Source organism: Macrobrachium rosenbergii, chromosome 21, assembly GCF_040412425.1.
Source record: "Macrobrachium rosenbergii isolate ZJJX-2024 chromosome 21, ASM4041242v1, whole genome shotgun sequence".
In the NCBI taxonomy this organism is placed as follows: Eukaryota; Metazoa; Arthropoda; class Malacostraca; order Decapoda; family Palaemonidae; genus Macrobrachium; species Macrobrachium rosenbergii.
Genome location: NC_089761.1, coordinates 37,569,273 through 37,576,772, shown reverse-complemented (window position 1 = coordinate 37,576,772; position 7,500 = coordinate 37,569,273). Strand labels below are relative to the sequence as shown.

General features: G+C 34.0%; 2 protein-coding genes and 1 long non-coding RNA gene across 4 annotated transcripts in view; 1 reads left to right on the top strand and 2 right to left on the bottom strand.

The window, feature by feature from the left end:
• LOC136849953 (protein TRC8 homolog) overlaps positions 1 to 7,500 on the top strand; it is a 104,571-nt gene that overhangs the window by 35,065 nt on the left and 62,006 nt on the right. The window lies entirely within an intron of this gene.
• LOC136849955 (SH3 domain-binding glutamic acid-rich protein homolog) overlaps positions 1 to 7,500 on the bottom strand; it is a 103,727-nt gene that overhangs the window by 52,982 nt on the left and 43,245 nt on the right. The window lies entirely within an intron of this gene.
• The window catches only part of LOC136849957 (uncharacterized), a 40,830-nt gene that overhangs the window by 836 nt on the left and 32,494 nt on the right, over positions 1 to 7,500 (bottom strand). The window lies entirely within an intron of this gene.

Below are 7,500 nucleotides of genomic sequence, written 5' to 3'. Positions count from 1 at the left end.
TTTTATGAATACTACGTATTTATGAGAAAGAGAGAGAGAGAATTTTGTAAGTATTTTATAAATACCACATATTTATAAGAGAGAGAGAGAAAGAGAGAGCATTTTGTAATTCTTTCATGAATACTACATATTTATGAGAGAGAGAGAGAGAGAGAGAGAGAGAGAGAGAGAGAGAGAGAGAGAGAGAGAGCGTAACTCTGCACAGCTTTCAAGCAAGCAGATCCCATAACTGACAATCTCCAGATACATAAACAAAAAGAAAAATTGTCACTTCTCATGTGTGCACGCGTGTACGCCTATGTATTTCCCGAAGAAGAGCAACTTTGCATATTGTTTGAAGCAACAGAAGCAACAGCGAGCAATCTATCCGGACTCAGAGACCAAGCAATGTCGTAAGTTTCGTAACCGTCGTATTCCGTCATATTTTAGCTCGGCCTTCCAACGCGCGACGGTTTTAGGGCTTCTTCTAACTTGGCCTTAAAACATATTTCCGTTGCTGTTGTGGTTGTTGCTTTATAGCTGTTGTTTTTGTTGTTTTATAGTTGTTCTTTTTGCTGTTTCTCGTTCTTTTGGATGTGCTATTGTTTGCCTAGTTATTCTCTCATGTCACGCCATAAATAATAATAGTAAAGATAAAAAATAGTATTATTAATAGTAGTATTTCTTTGTTCCATTCATATTTCTAGAAAGCGAGAATTCATGAATATTATGGTAATTCAGAAATTTATCATCTTATTGCCATACTCATCACTAGTATAATTATGATTTTCACAGAGGCAAAACCTGCAGCGTCGGGTAAACTGAGTCACTACGAAATCTGTCTTTCATATAATTCAAATAATCTGTCAGATTTATATTCTCGGATAATTCATATACGTGGTACGCATATATAAAGAGCTGCTCACGAAATCCAGGTATTTACTGTGGCCGAGTTGGGTAAAGAATGTTTACCGAGTCATAAACTATTTCATTAAATGTATGAGTCTGCTTTCTCTCTCTCTCTCTCTCTCTCTCTCTCTCTCTCTCTCTCTCTCTCTCTCTCTGTGTGTGTGTGTGTGTAAATAAACCAGTTTCCTTATCAAATTCTTTTATTTGTTTTTGTATATATATATATATATATATATATATATATATATATATATATATATATATATATATATATAGCATATATGAGAAAATTATATATATATATATATATATATATATATATATATATATATATATATATATATATATATATACTAATATATAATATATATTTATGCATATACATATGTGTGTGTATTTAGTCATATCTCTCTCTCTCTCTCTCTCTCTCTCTCTCTCTCTCTCTCTCTCTCTCTCTCTCTCTCTCTCTCGTCTCAGTGACCACCCCACTCATCCCTTTCCTCTCCTCCACCCTCCCTTCATAAATCCAGCTCCTTATTTATTTTCCCCTCCTCCGTGCAAACCCTATCCTCGATGTCTCTCTCTTCTCCCCCTCTTCTCCTCGGCGCCTTTTTTTTTTTTTTTTTTTTTACAAGACGTTCCCCACTTTCCCGTCCCCACAACCTTCATAAAAGAGAACATTCGATGGAAAGAGAAAAAGTAAATAATTACACTTCCTCTTTCCCAGCAGTTATTTGGCTTTCGCTTTCCCCACGATTTCACTCGCATTCTTCGGGTCTTCCTTCTTTCTCCCCGTCTGGTTTCTCCCGTTTTCTCTTCCACTTCCAGTTCTTCTTTCTCTTCTTGATTCCCTTGCGCTGCATCAGAGGTTGCATCTTTTATTTTTGGGGAATTGCAGTTCATTTGAAGTTTACCGGTAAATTTTAATATGCATTCATTGGGCTCTTCGAATTAAAGGGGTTTGTGTATATAGTATATATATATATATATATATATATATATATATATATATATATATATATATATATATATATAGATATACATACAAATAGAAAGCTACATAAAATCGAAAATTTATGCCACAAAATTATTAGTGTTGTATTTGCGCTTATATTCAACCATAATTGTATAAGAGAAAACTTGTGCTCTAAAAGTATAAAAAAGATGTAGGTATATATATATATATATATATATATATATATATATATATATATATATATGTGTGTGTGTGTGTGTGTGTGTGTGTATAATATATATATATATATATATTTATATATATGTATATATATACACATACATGTATGTATGCTTTTTAGAGTACATATATATGTGTATATATGTTTGCTTCCAACTTCAGTTTTAATCTTATCTGGGTTTCAGATAAGTACTTTTTTTAACCTTCTATTTTCTTCAGTTATGTTGGCATTCATAATATTATTACCGCTGAGAAATGACATCTGGTCAAACCTCCTTTATCATAAACCTTCACTCTAAGAAATAAAATCTCATCTAAATCATTAAAAAAATAACCTTCAAGAAACAAAATCGTATCAGTAATTCCTTTTCCATTTCATCGTCCTTCTGAAGTGATAAAATAAAACAAAAACATTCGTTGGCAACTCACTTTAAAGACAAAAGTGAGCCGAGTGCACCTTGGCTTTGGTTTCCAATATAACCTTGACCTCCGAGCAAGATGGGAAGGGCGTGACAAGTTCCGTGATGGAGGTTATGGCCTACTTGTCTGATTTTGTTGATACTGGTGGAAATCAACACGCAATCACGTTTATTTATGGAAATAAATTTCAACCTCACATGGGGGATCGAAGGCAGGGGTTTTTAAATGAAAGGCAGGGGGACCACCAATTCTTCCGTTTTGACGAACTGGCGTAACCCATCTTTTTTAAGTTTCTGGGTTTTCCTGCCAGAGTGACTCAGTTTTTGGGACTCTATTAAACATCCAAACTTCATCTTCTGTGCTTTCACATTTTGAAGCCAAATGCCCTCAGAACAAGCTCTGAATAATATCAAAATCTTCGAAGCCCATTTTCTTGGAATGGGGAAAAAATGGCTTACACCAGATCGTCAAACTAGGGACGAATTGACCCAATGAGATGGAGTGATTCGAGTGCAATGTCATCAACCTGCTCAAGTAAAGCCTCAGGTATTTCGGAAATATTTAGGCCCCAACTTCTTTTATGACTTGTGTGGGTCAGTTGGTAACGCGCTTGCCTTTCGTTTCTGAGTTTGAATTAGTATATTAGGTTATCTTAGATCATATAAAATGTTCCGTTGTAAAGGTTTTATTTTCCTCTGACGTTCTGACCCGCGCACTGGCGGTCATTTGCTGAGAGTTACAAGAGTGAATGAATTGACATACAAAGTAGGCAGGTGTTTACAGCAGACATTTGGGTTACAGTTAGCTGGTGCAGAGAGAGAGAGAGAGATTCAGTCAAAGCAATTACAAATCCAAACAAGATAGAGAGAGAGAGGGAGAGAGGAGAGAGAGAGAGAGAGAGAGATTTAGTCAAAGCAATTACAAATCCAAACAACGTATATCAGAGAGAGAGAGAGAGAGAGAGAGAGAGAGAGAGAGAGAGAGAGAGAGAGAGAGAGAGAGAGATTCAGTCAAAGCAATTACAAAACCGAACTACATAATATCAGAGAGAGAGAGAGATTCAGTCAGAGCAATCACAAACTCAAACTACGTGTATCAGTGCAGTGACGAGAGAGAGAGAGAGAGAGAGAGAGAGAGAGAGAGAGAGAGAGAGAGAGAGAGAGAGATGCTGAGTCCAAGCAATGACAAACTCAAACCAAAGAGTATTAATTAGTGTCAGTAACCGCCCTGCGCAAGACAGAAACCAAATCAAAATCCTCCGCGCAATTCCAAAACGATCGACTGGTGGTGGTGGTGTTTCGAGAACGCGCAGACCAGCTAGCTGCAGTGCGCAAAATTGCAATGAGCAAAAATTCTGTACAAAAAAGCTCTGGAGACTCCGCCTTGCTTTCTTGCTCGTTCGAAGACGAATGGCTTACGTAACAGAATTATCTGTTTCTTTTTTTCTTTCTTTTTATTTCTAGCTGCTTTCCAGAAGTTTAGCTTAGCTTAGTTCACACGGTTCCCGAGGTTTCTTTTGCTACTGTTTGTCGCATTCCTCTGTTTCTTCTTCTTCTTCTTCTTCTTCTTCTTCTTCTTCTTCTTCTTGGGTATCTTTTGAGTTAAAGGTTATGGTCCAACGTGACTCCACATATTTTTTATAGACAATGTTCTTGGTATTCAAATATATTTTACTTTTCCAGAACCTATATTTTTCTGCCTTTCTCTTGGCTTTTACCACAATCTTGACGTATTTTAAATCATTTTGATACAATCCAGACTAACTTAATGTGATGTAACGTAGCCAATATATAGTAATTTTTTGTAATCTTTTAAAAACATTTTTCTTTCAAAACAATAAAGCTTCCCGGTATCTACAATGGAAATATAAAACTGCCTGCATTTTTTCTATCTTCAAAAAATAAAATTTTTCCATCCAACGCATTCGCTGCAAAGTTGCGCTGCCTTCAAAATAGGAAACTGTATCCTCGCTAAAACCAAATATCCTTTGCAGTTCCAAAGAATATTTTTTTTCCTAAAGTATCGACTACAAAGGCTTCCTGCCTCTTTTCTCGGAGCATAAGACGACATATGTGTCACCGAGTGTACTTTCTTTTAGCTCCAAAGAACGTTTTTTTTTTCCTCTCTCAAGCACCACCTGCGAAGTTGCCTTGCTGTGTTCCTTCAAATATGAGTATATTATACATATTATCCAGCGTTTTTTTTTAAATCCTGAGTGCTTGAAAATCAAAGACTGTGTGCTTGTAAAGAAAGTACTTGTTCTTTGCTTAGAATTCGTTTTCTCTTGCAAAGTATAACGCGAAAAAGGTCCTTATTTTCTCCTTTGAACTCAAAGACTATATGCTTGTAAAGTACATATTTATTCTTAGCACAGAATTCGCTTCTCTCCCAAAGTATAACGCGCGAAGTGGTCCGTTTTTTGCTCCTATTAAAATAGAAGACAATATAAAGTCTTGTTCTCCTTTTAAGTCAGTCTTCCTTAACATCAAAGACTATATGCTTGCAAAAGAACAAAGTGTTAAATAGAAGACAATCTAAAGCCATGTTTACTTCTTAAGTCAGTTTCCTTAAACTCAAAGACTATACGCTTGTAAAAGGACATATACTGTATATTCCTAGTATAGAACTTCACTTTCTTTTCCAAAGCATAACGCGGGAAAGCGTCCGTTTACCCTCTCTTAAAATAAGAAAACAATATGCTTGCAAATGAAACTGATCGGGCAATGTGCGCGTGAAGACGATTCGTGACGTGTTTTCTCCTCGCCAAGGACACAAAGGACATCGAAAAACACAAGGTGTTTGGTTTTCTTAAGAACTCGCTGTTGTTTATTTTTTTTTTAGAAGTAAAAAGGTACCAGCGAGCCAAATAGAATACGTAAAACGAATGTTTTTCTTTAATTACGTTCATCTCAGCAGCGCATTGACTCAAAGAGGTAGGATTTAGCTGAGTGTGAAATGGAATTGGGCTCAAGGGCAGATCTTAAACTCTGATGGATGAATACACACACACATATATATATATATATATATATATATATATATATATATATATATATATATATATATATATATATATATTTATATACATATCTATATATTTATATATTTATATACATATCTATATATATATCTATATTTATATACATGTTACATATATATATGTATATTAAATATACATATATATATATATATATATATATATATATATATATATATATATATATATATATATATATATATATATATATATATATATATATGTAGATATATACACATATCTAGATCTATACTCTCTCTCTCTCTCTCTCTCTCTCTCTCTCTCTCTCTCTCTCTCTCTCCCCGAACGAGGCAGAAACTTTAACGTGAAAAACTTTGGATATCCAAAAAAAAACTATATAAAAAAAGTAAGAGTGAATATAGATACGCAGTTAGGAGGTGAACTCTGTGTACCCCGAGAAAAACAAAAGCGGAGGAAAATAACATTTTCTTACAAGCAGGGTTAGAATCTCACTCAGGAAATTCTTGCGTTTCGATCAAGCAGTACTTCTGTGGCTTCTGATGGTAGCGTTCTTTGTTGTTAGAGGTTATGCGGTTCAGTTGTAGAGGTCACTCACTCAGGTTTATGTTTTAATGTCGAACTGTGCGCTTTCAATGCCATTGCTTATTGTCAAAAGGGTATTATCTTCTTATCAAAGTTTGCGGTCTTTGTTTACTGTTAAATTGAGGAGTCAGTTCTGAGCATTCTGTGTACCCACAGTTCACTGTAAACTTGTTATGTATGCTCTCTCTCTCTCTCTCTCTCTCTCTCTCTCTCTCTCTCTCTCTCTCTCTCTCTCACACACACACACACACACACACACACACACACACACACACACACACATATATATATATATATATATATATATATATATATATATATATATATATATATATATATATATATATATATATATATATATATATATATATATATATATATATATATATTATATATATATAATTTAAATGTGTGTGCGCATTAAGTCTAACATGAAAAATCAGAACTATAATTTTGCCTAATTTTCAAAACCTAACCAGGTCAATAACAGTATCAACAATGTAACGAAAGCAATGACAAAATATGCAAAAAAGTGACGCCAGATAATTTACAGTCGATCAAGCAATCTTCTTCTAAGCAATAGCGGACTTAGAAACTCATCATAAGTAAACGTAGTATAACAGTCGTTGACCACAAGTTTTGTAACACCAAGTTATGGTTGATAATAAAAAGATGACTGATAATCTGCTGAAAAGCTCTAAAGGTGATGGACGTGGAATCTGGTTATTTAATTAATTTTATTACTAAATGTGTTTTCAATTGCATAGATGAATAAATGTAAAGAGATAGTATATAATAAATAAATTATAAATGTATAAATAAAAAATTAGATTTAATCGAAGTTAACAAAACATCGATTTTAATAAAAGAAAAATTATAAATTCAATGAAATCTGGTTATTTAATTAATTTTATCATTAAATGTGTTTTGAATTGCATAGACGAATAAATGTAAAGAGAAAGTATATAATAAATAAATTATAAATGTCTAAATAAAAAATCAGATTTAATCGAAGTTAACAAAACATCGATTTTTAAAAAAGAAAAACTATAAATTCAATGAATTTTATATACTCTTGCTACTTCGCCATGTAGCCGTGAAATGCAGCTTTCACTTCAAGAAAAAACACAAACACAGAACAAACAAACAAACAAACGAATGAACAAACGCCTTGTTTGGAATGCCAGGTGGTTGACTCAACCCACCTGCTCTCCGGGACAGCTGGCGTCATTTGTCACCATCTGAGGCAAACAGGAATCTTCTACTGAGGTTCAAATGTTTATGAACCGCTACTGCAACATTTTCTGGGAGTTTTCGGTTGGGGTTCAGATGTTCGAAACATCCTTTCCGGTCGATAAGAACTTAGAATTTTATGTTTAATCATTAGTGTGTTAGT